This window comes from Alligator sinensis, unplaced genomic scaffold (assembly GCF_000455745.1).
Source record: "Alligator sinensis unplaced genomic scaffold, ASM45574v1 scaffold280_1, whole genome shotgun sequence".
In the NCBI taxonomy this organism is placed as follows: Eukaryota; Metazoa; Chordata; order Crocodylia; family Alligatoridae; genus Alligator; species Alligator sinensis.
In genome coordinates this window covers 587,482-604,689 of record NW_005841835.1, presented here as the reverse complement: position 1 = coordinate 604,689, position 17,208 = coordinate 587,482, and positions in this window count along the sequence as shown.

The following is a 17,208-nucleotide window of genomic DNA, read 5'->3' as shown; positions in this document are numbered from 1 at the left end:
CTTCTGGGGTTTTTGGATTTTTTTGCCTTCCTCTGAAGCAGTGGTACTTTACTTTTTTGGCTGGCAGGCTAGATGGACAGTGCACAGGCCATCCAGGGGCTGGATGTGGCTGATGGTCCTGATCTGGCATGGGGTGATTGCAGCAGGACCTCATTTGGCCATGCAGAGGGGGGCAGAGAGCATCTTGGCTTCAACCTGGCCCCACTGGGAGGAGGGAAGGGGCATGGCCCAACCCAGTTCCATGGGATGGGGGGGAAGGAAGCTTGACCTGGTCCTGTGGGGGAGAAAGGAGGTTTGAGTTGGCTCTATGGGGGAGGAAGTGGGCTTGAGCTGGTCTTGTGGGGGAGAGGGGTGCTTGAGCTGGCCTCAACCAGGCCCCTGGGGGAAAAGGGGCATGGCCTGGCCCCATCCATCCTAGGGGGAGGAGTATGGCCTGGCCTCATCAAACTGCAGAAGTGGGGGGAAGGGGCATGACCTGGCCCCAACCTGCTGCACAGGGATTGGGGTTTGGGAATTTGGCAGCAGATGAGGTTGGCCATTTTTTTTGCCACTGCTCCCCTGCTGCCAAATTTCCCAATCTGTGGGGAGTCCCATAGGCTGGATACCTGTGGTGCCATGGGCCACATTTGGCCCGTGAGGCAGAGGTTGAGCACCCTTGCTCTGAAGCATTGAACACTGACCACAGGTCCTACAGAGGTGTGGGTTTTGACTGGGGTATGCTAATGCTCCTTAGCAATATTTAAAGACCTCTTGAGTATCTGGAGATCTGGAGAATCTTACCCTTCCACTCAGAGTCAGGGTGAGGGCACTATTTCCTCAAGCTAGATTGGCAAGAACTAAGATGGAGTTGGGGAGGGAGGAGAGGGAATGGCTTTGTTTAATTTCATAGTGCGAGGCATCTCTTACCTACTGTAGCAGGGCACTGGGGTGTGCCTGACCCTTTAAGTGAGCAAACAGCCTGAGAGGCAGCCTGCAGATGGTGAAGGGGGTTAATTAGGGACTCACCTGGCCAGGAGCAGGCTGGGCTTGGGACATAGAAGCCCTGGGCCTGAGCTGGTTAGGCAGTCCAGGCCTGAGAGCCACGAAGTGAGGCGCTCTTGGAAGCAGAGCACAGGGCTCCTGAACTGACTGAGAGGAAGCAACTCTGCAGGCCTGGGAACAAGGAAGGGTACCTAGGACAGAGAGGGGATTATTTATACAGGCAGGTGGCCTCGGTTTTATGTTAAACCCAGAGGGGGTTTGGGTGCTTGCCAGGAGGCACAGGTGCTTTTAATTAAGTTACACTGATGTTTAGCCACTGCCTGACCAAGACAGGATCAAGGGTCACTTAGAGAATGAGCAGCCCAAGAGAGGGGCTGAGAGTGGGGCCCAGCAGTGAGTGCAGGAGCCCAGAGGGTTGGGGTCAGAAGATCCATGAGGCTACAACCCCAAGAGGGGTTGGGAGTACGATCAGAGGATCCAGGCACACAAAGCAGGGCTGAGAGAGAGAGCAAGATCAAATAAGTTTTAAAGACAGGGAGAGTGCCTGACTGTGGGAACAGGAGGTTCAGGAGCCAGGGATTGGCTGAAGTTGGGCCACAGGGTCCACAGGCCCAGAGAAGGGGTGAGAGCTGGACTAGAGGGTCCATGAGCACAGAAAGAGGGGGCTGAGTGTGGGACCAGGGTACAAGAACCCAGAGAGGGGCTGCGGGTGGGGCAAAGAGTTCTGAGGACCTGAGAGGAGACTGAACATGAGACCAGAGGGTCTGAGAGCCCAGGAAGTGGCTGCATGTTGGACCTGAAGATGCTGGAGCCCAGAGGTGGACTGTACAGGTGACCAGAGGGTCTGAGAGTCCTGAGAGAGGGGGTAAGTATAACAAACACCAAGTGACAGCATTGAACAATAACACCTGCCAGGCATGGAACATGGTGTAAGGAAGGACGGAGCCATGCAACGAGCCTTTAAGGCTACAGGTATCCTGCAGAGGCACAGGTGGTCTGAGAGGACCTATTTAGTTTGAGGGTGGAGCTATGGCTAAGGGAGACCTGCCAGACAACACTCAGGCTTACTCTAAAGCCTACGGGCAGCCCCCCTTACATTTTCTGTCTAATAAGAACAAGGCATGGTAGGAAAGTGATCAAGGAGGGGGTACATTAAAACCTGAGCCAGGCAGGGGTTGCATGGCCACCAGAGGCATCACAGCTGCCCCCGTGGCTTGGACCTGCCACCTCATGATCTTATGAGCGTGTAATAAATTTCTGTGCCGCTGCAGAAAGGGTGGTTCCTTTGTCTCCCCTACTTTGTGGCACTTTGTATGGGGCTCTTGGGTTTGTTTTCATAAGGTAATTGAGGCCATGGGGTTCTGAAGTGGATGATGTTTAGGACTCTTTGAAAGATGGACTGCAAATACAGTGCACTGCACTGGATGGGTTGAGTGGCCCCTTCCATTCCTGTGTTCCAGCCCTGGAGACCTATGAGGAAGGAAATATAATTGGCTCATATAACTTAAAATGAATATTTCTGTGACAGATTTCTTCTCCAGTGATTCATTTTAATTTTCTAGGTGATTCCTACAAGAAATTAAAATTTAAGCCTGTAGAGTCCCAAAGTTGGTTAGGCAGGGGTGGGGAGAAGATATTTGTGGCTCACAGATCTTTAAGGCTGACTCCAAGTTTGATTTTAGCTATGTGTTCACAGGTAAGTTTTTCTCACTTTCATATGTTGCCCTGTATATGGCCAGCTGAATTAAGGGAGCTGGCCAAATGCCAAGGACTAAATGGACTATAGACACTGAGGTCCCCCTCCCCCGGTGGCAACAGCCTAGGACTCTGAGAAGCCCAGTGCTCCTGGGAATCCTGCCATCAGCATGTCATTAGGTGACCTGCTCCCAACTTCACTGGTCTCTGTGACCTCCACTGTTGGTGCACCCTAGTACCTTGTCTACAAGACTCCACATGAGTGGGGTTTTACCTGGGTATGACAAACATATCATTTGAACCATTCCATGAATGTCACTGGTCGGGAACCAGTTCAGTATTGTCTTAGGCCAGAGGTGTAGGCACATACATGGCTAAGGGTTCTCAGTACAACCTTCACCTTTTTAGGCATTGCAGTGTCACCAAAGTGCCACCAGGGCTGGGTCGTGAGTGCCCAGGTCAATTACAACTTTCTGCTCCCCTTTCTCATTAAGACTGAGCTCAATAAAGACCTATTCCTACACTTCACCGAAATCTGCTTGGCAGTACCCTGACTGGGAGTGCCTAGGTGTGTGTCCAGTGGGGGAGCTGCCTGGACCCCTGCTTCTGTGTTCTTGGGAGCGCCAGAGATGCCAGAGCTTTCATGGCTTTTAAAGAGCACTTTCTCCCAAGCCAGGTATTTCAATTCCTGAAAAATTGAGGTTTCTGCGCATCCCAGGCTGATTTGGGGAAAAAGGGATGGCAGATCAGGGCCTACTTCTATGTGCCTGGGGGCTGGGGTAGCTTTCTGTTGCTTTTAAAGAGCTTCGCCTCAACCTGGCAGCCTCACTCCCCAAAGGAGCCTGGGATGCTCTAGGGATGCAAATATCACTTTCAAAATTATCTAATTATATTGGTTAAACAGTTAATCAATAACACATATCTAGTCCTGGCTGGGGGGTGTGGAGCCCCATGCCGGTGCCTGCCAAGCCCTGCCCCGCTGCAGGGGAGGGACTGTAGCCACCTGCCCAGTGTAGCCCAGGGAGCCAGTGGCTGTGCACAGACCCACTCGGAAACAGCTGCTGCTGGGAGCTGCACCCTGGGGCCTTTGACAGCAGGGGGGTGGAGGCAGTCGTGGCAAGACCTGCTAGACAACACAGCCCAGGTAAAGCTGCCAGCAGCAGCAGGCAAGGGGCTTTCCCAGCCCACTGCAGCTGCTGTCATGCTGGGAGGGAGGGAACAGGCAACACAAGTTGGGGATGGGTTTAAATTTTAAGTAGCCCATTACCTCCATCAAGTTGGCTTCCCAGCACCTGTGAAGGAGCAGCTAATTACTTAATTGATGAGTCATTAGGCTGCCCTCTATTTTCCTCTTTAACCTTACAGGCTATGGGTACTAGTCCCTCCTCCCACCTGCCCTGCTACCTTCCTGTTCCTGAGGCCCCATGTCGCTTCCCTTCCCTGATGGGCTGTGCTCCTTGCTAGACATTAACCTGTAATGCATTATCGGTATAAATATACTTATTTTTTAAACATTTAACTTTCACATCCCTAGGATGCATAGAACCCTGGTCAGTTGCTACCAATGGAAAGAAATTGACCAGCTCTTTAAAAATGGTAGACAACTGCCCCCAGCCAGAGACACTGCAGTCAAGTGCAGGAGGTAATAGAGGTTGGGGCAGTAGAGTTCTGGCTGTGTACCAGAGGAGCCCGTTGCCCTGTGGGGGTCAGGGCTGGGGGCGAGGAGTGGTGCAGTATGGGTTGCCTGGAGAACCAACCACACATTAGTCTTAGTGGACGCTTGTACATGACAGGAGTTTGATCCCCAAGGTTTTATTCTATGCCCCCTAAATGTAACCTGTGGGGCATAAAATAAAACCCTGAGGACTAAACCATTTCAACTTTTCCATCACGTTACGGTGAGGGGCCCGATACATTTTTTTGTCAGAGCCAGATCCTGCCCAGGGCCAGGGGTCGGTCAAGCTGCTAGTGGGCCAAACAGCCCCTAAGCTGCGGGGAGCCCCAGTCCTTCCCTCTGTGGCGAGGGTGCCCCCCAGGGTGACCTGGGCAGGCTGCTAGTGGGCTAGGGGCTGCCCCAGCTCAGAGGCAGCACCCGGCCTGATCCAACTGTTCCCCAAGCCCGCCTGGAGAGCAGTGCCCGGCCGGCATCTAGCGGGCAGGCTTGGGGAACAGTTGGATCAGGCCAGGGGCTATGTCTGAGCTGGGGCAGCACCTGGACTGTTAGTAGCCCACCTGGGCAGCCCTGGGGGGCACTGTTGTCATGGAGGGAAGGACTGGGGCCCCCTGCAGCTCAAAGGCTGCTCAGCCCACCGGCAGCTCACCCCTCAGCCATGGGCAGGCTCCACCAAAGAGGCGGTGAGAAAAAAAAGGATGGGGCCCCTTACTGCTTCTGCCTTCAGCAGGTGCTTGCTGAAGAGAGAAGTGGTGAGGGGCCCACTCCTTTTTTTCAGCGGAGCCTGCCCACCTCTCCCGTGGCTGGGGGGGTGAGCTGCCAGTGGGCTAAGGTCTTTCCCTCCACAGCAGCAGTGCCCCCTAGGGCCACCCAACTGGGCTGCTAGCAGACCGGGTGCTGCCCCAGCTCGGAGATAGCACCCAGCCTGATCCAACTCTTCCCTGACCCTGAGCTGGGGCAGCACCTGGTTCACGGGCAGCCCGCCTGCGCAGCCTTGGGGGGTGCCACCACCGTGGTGGGAAGGACTGGAGCCTCCTGCAACTCAGGGGCCACCAGCAGCTTGACCCCTGGCCATGGGAGAGGCAGGAAGCCTCCACTGTGGGGAGGGGGAAAAAACAAGATTGGGCCCTTTGCCACTGCTATCTTTAGCAGGCACCTGCTGAAGGAAGAAGTGGCAAGGGCCTGATCCTTTTTTCTGTGGAGCCTCCCTGCCTCTTCCATGGCCAGGGGGCAAGCTGACAGCTGCATCCCAGATGTACTTTAGTTTGTAACTTTACAAAGTCATTTAAACCCCCCAAAATTCTTGCACATGTACACTAGGATGCCATTAAGCCACACAAAGTGACATTTTTGTCACATGTACATGTTAATGGCATCACGTGTACAAGTGCCCTGTAACTTTGGTATCTGCACTTAATACTGAATTGGTTCACAGAGAACCAGTTTAAAATAATACTTGATTATCCAGGTATATTTTTGAAATGGTTCAGGAGGTTTAAACCATTTTAAACCTGCTTGTATATCTGGGGTGGCAGATGTTTAAACTATATTTAAAATTGTTTAAGTGTTATGTCTCTCTGCACCCTTACCAGAGTCTAACACATGATCCTGGGAATTGGTTAAGAAGAAATTAGGTGTCCTCTTCCTGGGATGGGAGGAAAAGGGGGCCCTTGCACTATTTCGTACAGGGCTCTGCTAAACAAGAGCATTCCTTTGAATACCATGTGACAGCAAGCACTTTGGTCTGTCCTCACATTCCTTTGCCTGATTGGAATAAAGGGGCTATCTGTTGTTCAATAAAACATTCCTGTTCTTACCTCAGTTCTGTGGGAATGCGAGGTTGGACTGATGACCCTGGAGCCTGAAGGAACAAATAGGGCAAACTTTCCTTCATGCCTTCAACAAACTCTGGCCAGAAGAATCCTTTCTAGTGGGGCAAAAGGGGCTGGTTTTTTCAGTCCCTTCTTTCTCAGATGAAGCTATGTAATAGTGGGCACATCTACACAAGATGCCATTGTAGTCAGTAGCCTATTCTACTGCACATTAGGATGTCACAGCAAAAACTATGCTAATGTGCAGTAGAATTAGTCTATTGCACATTAAGCATCCCGTGCATTAGCGTGGGCCAATGCGCCTTTATGTAGTACCTCATATTAGATGTACTAAACTTAATGTGCAATAGCAAAGGCACATTAATGAATGTGCCCATTTGCTTTTCTTTTTTTCTCAGCCTTTTCTTCCTGATGTGGGCTTTGCCACCAAGATTCTTTGGTCCCTGGATGACTGGATTACCATACTGCAGTGTATCCTGATCAGAATCAAATCTTTAACCCTTTGAGGAGTTAAAACTACAGTGTTGAGCAAAGCAGCTTGTTGGTGAGCGTATTACCCATACTGCATTCTAATCTAAACTGGTTGCTCACTGCCTTCTGAGTTGAGTTTAATGGTTCAGCTTTGACCTGAAAAGCCATAAATGGACTGGTCCCTTTCCACATGCCCCTCTGGGGCAGTAGAGATCAGCAGGGGTACTCATGCTGGAGTCCTCTTGTGTAACAGGGCATATTATATAATAATTATCCACCAGCATCAAATACCATCTACTAAGAGAAACTAGGACAGTAGATTAGCTGGAGAGTTAGGTCAAACAGGTGTTATAATTACCATATGCTTGTCCCCTAAGAACTAGACTGAGGAACCATCAACCTATTTAAAAAAGGAAAATTCATGAGATCAGAGAGGTGGTGTTTCCTTGCATTATCTGTGCGTTGAATGTAGGAAGCTATAGCTTTATTTTCTCCCCCCACCCAGTATTATTTTCCTGTATATGTGCTTTGGTTGAAATTACCAGGCAGTTTGCTCTCCTGAAAGAGGAATAATATATTTATTGCAATGCAAGGAAACAAAGGCTATCCTAACTCCTTATTAGAGGAGTAGTAGTGGTAGGTGGTGCTAGTCATATCATGTGGGCAGAGTGCTAGGGGGACAAGATGGTTGTGAAGATGAAGCTTGTGGTATATCTGGTGGTTCATGAAGAAGAAAATGTGTGGAGGGCCGTGTCTCACAGCAATAGGGTTAGACACCTTGGGTGTTTTTACATGTGCTCCAGAGGTGCGGGGGTGGTTTAATTTTTAACCATGCTATTTTGTAGTTGAAAACTATCATTAAATCTGCCCTTGCTTGTCTCTTCCCCAGACTAAATAATTTGAGTTCTTTTAGTGTTTCCTCATATGTTGTGCCTTCTATAAATGTCATCATTTTGTTGCTTGTCTTTGGACACTTCCCAGTTTATTCAGATTTCTCTTGAAGCGTGGTGCTCAAAACTGGACATAGTACTCAGACGAGACCTCAACAGTGCTGAATAGAGTACAATGAACACTTCCCTTGACTTGAATATGCTATTCCAGTTAATACAGCCCAATATGATTTTGTTTTTTGTTACAATGAGAGCATGCTGTTGACTCATAAGCAGCTTGGGGGCCACTACAGATCTCCATTATTTTGTGTGGTGCTGCAAGTTAGCTAATCATCCCCCAGTTTATACTTGTGTATTTGCTTGTTCCATCCTAAGTGAAGTACTTTGCATTTGTCCTTACTGAATTTTATCTGGTTAATTTTAGGCCATTCCACCAATTTATCAAGACCATTTTGAATCCTACTTTTACCTTCAATAATTTCTGCTGTCCCACCCAGCTTAGTGGCATCTGCAAGTTTACTAAGTATTCACTCAGTTTCATCCTTCAGGTCATTAATGAAGATACTGAACAGTACCAGACCCAGAACAGACCACTGTGGAACCTTACTTGATAGGTCCTCTTAATTTGACATGGAGCCATTGGGGACTACTGTTTGAGCACTATGATCCAATCAGTTCTGTATCTACCTTGCAGTGGCTCCATCTAGACAGTACTTATGACAGTCAGTGTGGGGGCTTGGGAGTATGTGTCCAAAGCTCCCCCCTAGGGCAGAGAGGACCCTCCTGTGTATTTCTCCAGCTTCATTTTATTTCTGTGACCAAATACAGGTCATTTGTTTTTAAACAGCTGTTAGGTCCCCAGCAAGGCTCTGTGATATTATATGGGAGAGTGCCATGCAAGTGGGGTGAAGCCCACTATGTCACAGTGCAGTGCTGCTTTGGCTATCAGATGAGAGATGTTGAAGGGTTTCAGGTTCAAGTCATCTGCCATCTCTCCAGTTGATGAAGACCAGCCAGGATTCAAGTTCAGTAGAATATGATGAGCCTCCCCACCATTCCAGTCAGGGACATTCAGAGCTCAGGGATAGAATGAGAGAATGTGGCTGACTACTTGCTTACAAGCCAGTCACCCCCCTCAGGACCATTTTATGAGCACGGGGTGCCAGGGATGGTTCCAGCCTGCCAGCTTCTTGGTCAATTGTATTGATAGGCAGTTTCCTTCTAGACCTGGCAGTGCTGGCAGAACAGTGAGGCAGTAGAATAGACTACCTAGAGAAGTTGTGAAATCTCCATTATTGGAGGAAGAGGTTGGATAAGCATTGGTCAGGAATGATCTAGGAGTAGCTGTGACTGTGCTCTACTGTGGGTATTGTGTATGCTTCTGGGCTTTCATTGCCACATGGGGCTGGGAAGGAATTTTTTTTCTTTCAGTAGGAAACTGCTACATGTGTCAGGGGTGAAAGTAGAGGGGTTCACCTTCCTCAGAAACACCGAGTGTTGGCTGCAGCCAAGGCTGGGGATTTTGATTGGAGTGTGCCAGTGTTCCTGATTGGACTTAAACCCAGAAGTTTCTGGCTAGAGGGTCTTGCCCATAGCAAGGGTCAGGCTAATCACCATATTTGGGGACAGGAAGGAATTTTACCTCATGGTCACATTGGTACAGACCATGGGGGTTTTGCCTTCCTCTGTAGCAGGGGTTGTGGCCCTCTCCCTGGGATCTCTTGAGCATATTTTAACAACTGTTACAACAGCAGGACATTGCTCATACTTGTCCCTTTGCTTTACTTGTGGCAGGTTAGGGTGTTATGTCTTGTGGTTGTGTCAGGGTTGACTGTGTAGTTTGCTAATAGGTTAGACAATGGATTTGTATAGGCTGCTTTGGATAGGGGTCAACCTGTTTCATGTGAGGGGTTGGACTAGATCAGTGGCATTCAAGGATTTGGCCCCACAGGCCAGATGAATGGTGTCTGCAGACTAGATCAGGCCCTGCATGGCAATGCATACTCAATCTAGCATGCAGAGCCACAGCCCACGGGGCTTCCCACAGATCAGTAGGAAGCCTCGTGGGCCAGATATGATGTTGGTGGCCAGGTCTGGCCCATGGGCCAGGGGTTGGGCACCCTGGACTACATGACCCCTGGAGGTCATTTCCAGCCCTATGTCTCTGTGATTCTATGACTCCTGTTCCCTCAAACATACATAGCCTGCTTTTCTTTGGGGAATTCAGCACCCCCAGAGACTTCCAGCAGACTCATGTCCTGTCTGTCTGGTGCACACACCCATACTGTGATCAGCTTGGCCCTTCCTGTGGGCTACTAGTCATGAACAATGCAGGCTCCACAGTGAGGTGATGGATTCTCTCATCTTCCCTCTTCAGTTGTTCTCCTGTATTTAGGCTTTGGACAGTAATAGCAGAGGGGTCATTGGGGTTGAGTGGGACGGCTGGATGCGACTGTAGCTAGGGTGAAGGGGAATGGTTGGAGTGGTGCCTCCTCTGTTAGGAGTCCCTTCCAAATTCCCTGCCTCTCTTCTGCTTAGCCCGATAGCTCTTCCAAGTTCTCTAATCACCTTCCCGCTGTAATGAGGCTCTCATCTTGCTGATGGAAATCAGGGTATTTGGTTATGAAAGGGACACTGTTAATAACACGATCTCTCTCTCCTTACTCCATCCCCCCTCCTTCCAACCCCCTCCCAGCTCTCTACACAATTCTCTCAATTAACGATAGGCAGAAATTAATTTTTCCCCTGGACTGAAACAATTGCTTGGCGGAGGATTGCCAGCTCGGCTCCAGATAGGGACCTTTCCCAGCAGGGCCTAGAGAAAGGAGGAGAGACCGAGGCGATAAGCAGGGCCCTATCAGCAGCCACAGGACGCCGTAATACAAATGTTATCCTTAGAAATGTACTTAAAGAGGATATGTTTATAATTCGAAAGGGATTGTCAGGCTACCCCTCCTCCCCCTTCTCCTCCCAGCAGCTCCATGCTGCCGCCTCTTCCTTTAATAGGGAGTTCTCTACAAAAGGCTTGGCCATGGTAGCACTGTTTGGCTATCCTGGCAGTGGTGTGGGGTATGAGGGGAGGTGTGTGTGGGGGGGAATATACAGATGTGGTCCTAGTAACCATTATAAATTTAATTACCACACAGGGCCAGGGAAAAGAGGACAAATGGCTATGAGGGCCTGCTCAAGAGGACAGGGGCTCACATCTTCTCCACTTCAGTCTCATGCAATGTGGATAATCGCCAGTCCAGTGCACTGTTACCCCTTGCCACCACTATCCCTGCCTCCCTGCAACACACAGTCCCAGCTAACACATGGGGGCTGTGGGATGGAAACAGGGGACAATCTGGTCTGGAAGGTAGGAGATAGTTAAGTTCAGCCTAGGGGCAGGATAACTTAATCCCAAGGAGCAAGTCCCAGTAAAACTCATGAGTTGAGTGCACTGCAGCTGGTGAAACCTCTAGTTCAGGACCCCATGCCTATATTTCTGTCCGCATTATGAAGCTCTTAGGGTTAGGGGGATAAGGCAGCTTCTTTGACACAGACTCAGAAAAGCTCAAGCCACTCATGCCAGCGAGAGGCATTTAGCATTGTTGTCAGTTGGAGCAAGGCATTCTGCTGATACCATCATAAAAATCTTTCCCTTTCCTCCAAACCTCGCTTCTCCTTTTGAGCGCTACCTTTGCCAAGCCAAGGGACAACACAGACAGGTACATGCCACCTGCTCCACATGACATGGTCTGTTCAATGACCCAAGACTTTGGAAACACGCTATTTGCAACTTGACAAGTTTAGTCTTCAGAAAGTCCTCCTGAGTGGTGGGGTGCAAAGGAAAAGCTAGAGCATTGCCTTGTCCGCTACATACTCCTTCAGTCCCAATCCCTTTCAGGCCTGTCCTTCTCAATACCCAGGAAAGATTAACTCCTCTCCGCATGCCAGAGAAAGTTATTATCATTAATGAAGAATTAAAAGGGAGCGATTAATAAAGGGTCCTTATCTGGTAGCGAGGAGGAGGCTGGACAATGGGAGGAAGATGGAGAAAATGAAAAACAATAAATATGAAGCGTAAAAAGAGGCGAGCACTGCTCCCACTTGTTAGATCGCAGCTGCATCTCCTGAGGGGGGAAGGCTCCAAATTGCTAATTACTGCCTCTGAAAAGACCTCGCTCTGATATGTTTGCTGCTGAAAGGTTCCCATTAATGAAGCAGCGATGATGCCGTTTCCCTTTGACTTGCCTTCAATTCCCTCTCTGAGCTTCCTCCCAAGCCGGGAACAATGAGGCCCTGGGAGCTGGCGGCTCCCACAGGCCTCACAGAGACTAGGCCGGGGGCAGCAGAGTGAGGGGAGCAGAGCCGGCTGTGAAATATGGAGGGGGGAGATAAGGCAAAGACAGAGGAAAGAGGCTCACTCCCAGGAGCCCAGGGAAAATTTGCAGTTATTATGAAGGAGATGAGACAGATTAAAAGCCCTTGTGTTCTGCGCTGCCCTTTTATTTAGTGGCTTCATCTCTGAGATGAAAGAAGTTGGAAATGACTTTCTCCACATTTTGCTGCAAGAAGCTTCACGGCACATTTTTTGACTTTATTCCTCCCTTTGTCTCTTGTCCCCTTTCTCTGTCTCTCTTTTTCCCTTTTAACCCCTGGAAGGTTTTGCTGAGAAGTGCCAGGGAACCTTGTAGAGCACTCCATGGGATAGTGACAGCTCCTCTTCTCCAGCTGCCCTACCTTCCAGGGCTGCCTCTCTCCGTGCACTCTGTGGAAAGCAAGCTGGACAAACAGACAGTGATCCAGTGGAACTTCCCAGCTTGCTCAGTTTGGCCATACACCCAATAAAGAAGGCTCTCCCTCTTTTCTGCCTACATACACTTCACAATAGGCTGGCAAAAGGGGTGAGACGTCAAGGGGAAAACTGGTCCTGGGTAGTATAAAACACCTTCACAGAGTCCAGCAAATGGTACTTGTCTTGCCAGGAAAACTGTACGAAGCACTTTGCAAACATAAATAAGTGAACTCTTACAATGGCCCAGGAAGAGGAGTCAGTATCATTATACTCACTGTCCAGACAAGGAAACTGAGACATAAAGCGAGATTAAGTAATTTTCCAGGGACACTGATAGAGTCCATGGCACAGCCGGAATAAAAACTCAATGAGCTCTTGTCTCCTAGTACTGCACACTTTATTTTTCTCTCTGTGCCTCTTTACAGAAGGTAGTTGTAAAGCAGTACAGAAATACTGCAAAATGCCTAGCAAATAGATACAGTCTAGCCTCTACTATGTTCCTTCCAATTCCTAGTCCCACCTTTGCAGTCTTTCCCTGCACACACTTACTCTGTTCCCCATGCAGACTTCCAGATCAGCGTCCGCTACTCTAAGCTAGGTTTCAGTCTTCCACCCTGTCTCGGGCAAAACAGGAATTTGGTCCAAGCAAGGCAAGAGGCTAGATATATTTCACATTGCAGTCCTAATGAAATTCAGTTGTTTGAGGTAGACAGTAGCAGTGAAATACATGAAGAAAAGATACAGGGAATAGAAACAAAAGAGAAACTAGACTGGGCATGGAGTACTGTAACCAAGTGCTGGTGGGGGGTACCAGGACAGTAGCCTTGGGCATTGACTTTGGGAGTGAGGAGGTACAAAAATAGCAGCTGTTGCAGCTGCTGGCTGGCTGCAAGTAACAGCCCAGCCACTGCTATAGATGTATGCATTGCCACTGCCCAGGGCACAGAACTGCTCTGTTACACCTCTGTGGGCATCTGCTGTAGTCCTCTCCCCAGGTCATGTGCATACAGGACTTTTTTCACACAGTCTATCTAGTCCTCCAGTGTACCTGGATTAGTGGGTAATCTCAGATGTTTGAAGGTGCATGAAGCTCTGAGATAAATGCTCATAGAATAACTTTTCCCATAAGGGAAGTTCCTTCTTAAACCCAGACACATTTAGTAGTGGTTTTATTACCTGACTCATGAAGAAAGGATTGCAGCTGTATAACAGGATTGGATTTTAGGAGGAGTTGGCACTAAAATCTGAGGATAAAATGGGAAGATTTCTGTATGAGAAATGGAAAAGTGGCAGGGGAAGGCAATGTGCTGCAGTAAAGCAGAATGAGTTACTGTCATCAAAAGGTTAAAAACAGAATATAATTTTTTCAAATGAATCTATGTAGAAAGTTTAAGTCTATTGATAAATAAAGGGTGCCAGGCAGGGTGGGGTGGGAATCAGAGACTTGAAGGTGGTCCAAATAGTGATTTTTCTTAAAAACAAAACAAAAAACCAAAAATTTCTTTCAACAAGAAAAATAAGAAAATGTAATCAGAAAATAATGAAAGTTAAAAAAAAACTGATAAGAAGACAAGTAAAAGCTCAAAGAAATTGCACACACCGCCATCAGTAGAGAGCATATGACAAAGAAGGCTGGCCTACAACATCTTATGTTTTTCTGAACAAGTTAGTCTTTCAGGTTGCACTCTGTCCTGCTTTCTAGTGTGTCTAGATGGCATTCATTCTAGGATTATAGGGGTATCATTTAACAAACTCAATGAACTACCTGTGGTTATTTCTGAAACATGGTGCCAGAGGGTGGAAAAAAACAAATGGGGAACCATTCTTAAAAATGGTTGTTACCAATCCCTGACTAACTTCTGTTCCTAGTAAAATAATGGACTAGGTAATAAGAGAGAAAAAATGTAAAAATCAGGAGGATAATAGAACTATGAGCAGTAAACAGCAGCCTAGATTTATAAAAAACAAATCATGTCAGACAAACCTGATTGCTTTCTCTGACTGAATTTACAAAATTAGTAGATGAAGAGAATGCCATAAATGTAATATAGCCGGACTGCAGCAAAGCATTTGATACAGTGCCTCATAAAATGTTACTTGAAAAATGAATTGACATTGGCTTGAATATGAACACTGCCACATAGATTAAAAACTGGCAGAAGGACAGAAGGGAATGCTAAATGGTAAAGAACCGGGTTGTGGAGGTGCCACAGTGCTGGGGTTCAGGTATATTTTTATTGTCTTATAGCACTGGTTTACATGAATGACACATTAAAGAAATTTGCAGGAGCTGGAAACCCAAACAAGACAGAAAAATGATACAAAGGGCTTAGGTTAGAAATATGGATGGAAATGATTAAACTAACTAAGGGTTTTCAATCAGTGGCAGAGTTGGTGCCCATTTCACTAACTATGTGAATTTCATGATTAAAAACCAAAACCAAAAAGCAACCAAGCAACAAGAGACTAAGCATACAGCATAGGCGGTGAACACACAGCTTCTATTAGCAGCTAACGATCTGTAGAGACAAGAGCTGAGACTCTGACAACAGGACCTACCAAAGCACAAATCTTCAGAAAATCAATACAGGAATGTCAGGCCTTCAATAGGGGAGATGTTACTTTCATTCGAAAGCGGGGCCAGAGGTCAGACAAGCTAGTCACCAATATTTCCATAAATAAAAACTTATAAACAACCTGCACTGACTGATAATATACACCCACTAAATCGGACAATGACTGAAGATTAGATACAGAGCCAAGTGCTGGGAGGTGCAGGCCCATTATCATCTGGGTTTATAAAAGGCCTCATATATAGCTCCCATTCTTCTGACAACTTCTGAAGGTCAAACTAGGGTATAGGGCAGTTGATTAGAAAAGATGAAGACTGGTCCTCCTTGTAGAAATAGTGGCCTTTCCTTGTACTTGACCTAAGAAGTGTGCTGCTCTTAAAGGATTCTATATATTGTTATAGCATGCTACCTTTCAGAGCAGTCCTAGGACAAGTTCTGTGGTAGTGAGAGTGTGATTGTAGAGAACATGTTAAGGAACAGAAAACTGTAAGATACTGGAAGGGAAACAGTGGCAGTTGCTAGCACTCAATTAGCCTCTGCTACAGAATCACAGACCAAGCCCTTTCTATACTGGAGCACCTTCAGTACCTAATTTTTTTTCTGTCCTTTACAGAAAAAAATGAGCTTCCCTGAGATTCCGTAGGCCCCCATCCAGTTGTGAATGTGATACAGTTTCAACCAGATTGTCTCTAGTATTGGCACCAGGAGAAGGGAATTGTTTATCACCTATGGAAATCAATGGGAAGACTAATTGATGTTGTTGGGCATTGTCTCAATACTGCTTTAAAGAATGGAAGTAAGGAGGCAGTGGATTTGTTTTGGGTGCTTCAGAAGGGTCTAAGACCAAAAGGGTAAAACTAAGAAAGATTTAGGGTGAATATCACACACAATTTTAGCACTTGGTACTAGTCACAGTTCAGACAAGGTAGGTAGGTGGACTAGACAGGCCACTCAGCTGATCAGGTGTGCCAGTTCCTGCATTTATTATATTGGACAGCTTCCTAAGGGAGGGAGTGGAGGCCCTCACTTTGGATATTGCAATATCTGGAAAAAGTGGGGGAGGGAACAGGCTTTTGTAGGGAACAGGCTTCCACCCGTCTCCAGGCTACTGCTTGCTAACAAACATCCAAACTAACGCTGCCCACACCAGCTTCTTTCCACCAGGTATGCTTATGCAGCCTTTAATTGCAGTACTGTGTAGCAGTTTCTCTTTCTACAGATTTGTTGTAATCAGGTAGAGAATAGAAACCAAAAGTAGTGACCTACTTAAATCATGACTTTCTTGGAAACGGCAAAAAATGGCACTGGCACGATTTTCCATGGAATTAACCCCCCAAAATACTTACCAGAATACAAAGATTTAAATTTAATATTTCAATGTATAATACCATAGCTTGTATATTTCCACAGAATTTATTATTTAATTATGTGTTTTTTGCCTCTTGGCCAATCAGCAGCAAGGGACAGGGTTGAAATGGCTGCAATAGTGGCCCTCCACTACAAGCGGGCCACAAAAAACCCTTTGTCTTGCAACAATTTAAGTAGGTTCCTACAAATAAGACAGGAGCCTGCAGTGGCCAAGCACAGCATCTGGCCCGCACGGGGAGTGAGGAGGGTAAGACGGTATCAGGCAACCCCTGGCACTGCAGAGGGCAGGTTCTGGGCACGTGACCTGTAGCCAGGGGTGGATCCAGGGGGTGTGCATGTGCACCTCCCCCTTGATTCCTGCTCCAGCCGAAGCTTAAAGCCAGCTGCCTGGCAGTGCCGAGGGAGTCACGTGACTTCCTGGCTGTCATCTGCCCGATCCCCTCTAAACTCTTCATTCCAGGGCTGGTAAGGATCCTCTGTCCTTTTAAGTGGCTTAGATCAGCCATTCCCAAATTGTGGGTTGTAACATCAGCAGATGGGGCGGCGGGTGGGGGCTGTGGGTTGGGAGTGAGGAGCGTGCTGTGGAGATGGGGCCACGAATAGGGGTCATGCTGAGGAAAGGTTTGGGAAATGCTGGCCTAGATGTGCCGCCTGCCGAACTACCCGCCGTGCTGCGCTCCCGGCCCTGCTCCTTCAACAGAGCTCCGGTCTCACAGCCCTGGGGCCGTCCTGAACTCTTCCAGTGAGGCTCTGTTTGTCTCGCTTCAGTCCGAAGCGGAATAACGCAGCCCGAGCCCTGGCGTCTCAGCCCGGCTTCCTTTCTAACGGGGGAAAAGCAGGTGCAGTCGTGGGCTGGGTGATGCTGCGCCCCAAGATCCCAGAAGCCCGGTGCAGCCGTGAGTGGGGTGGACCCGGGCAGGTGCCCGCGTGCGGGGCTGCCTGTGGC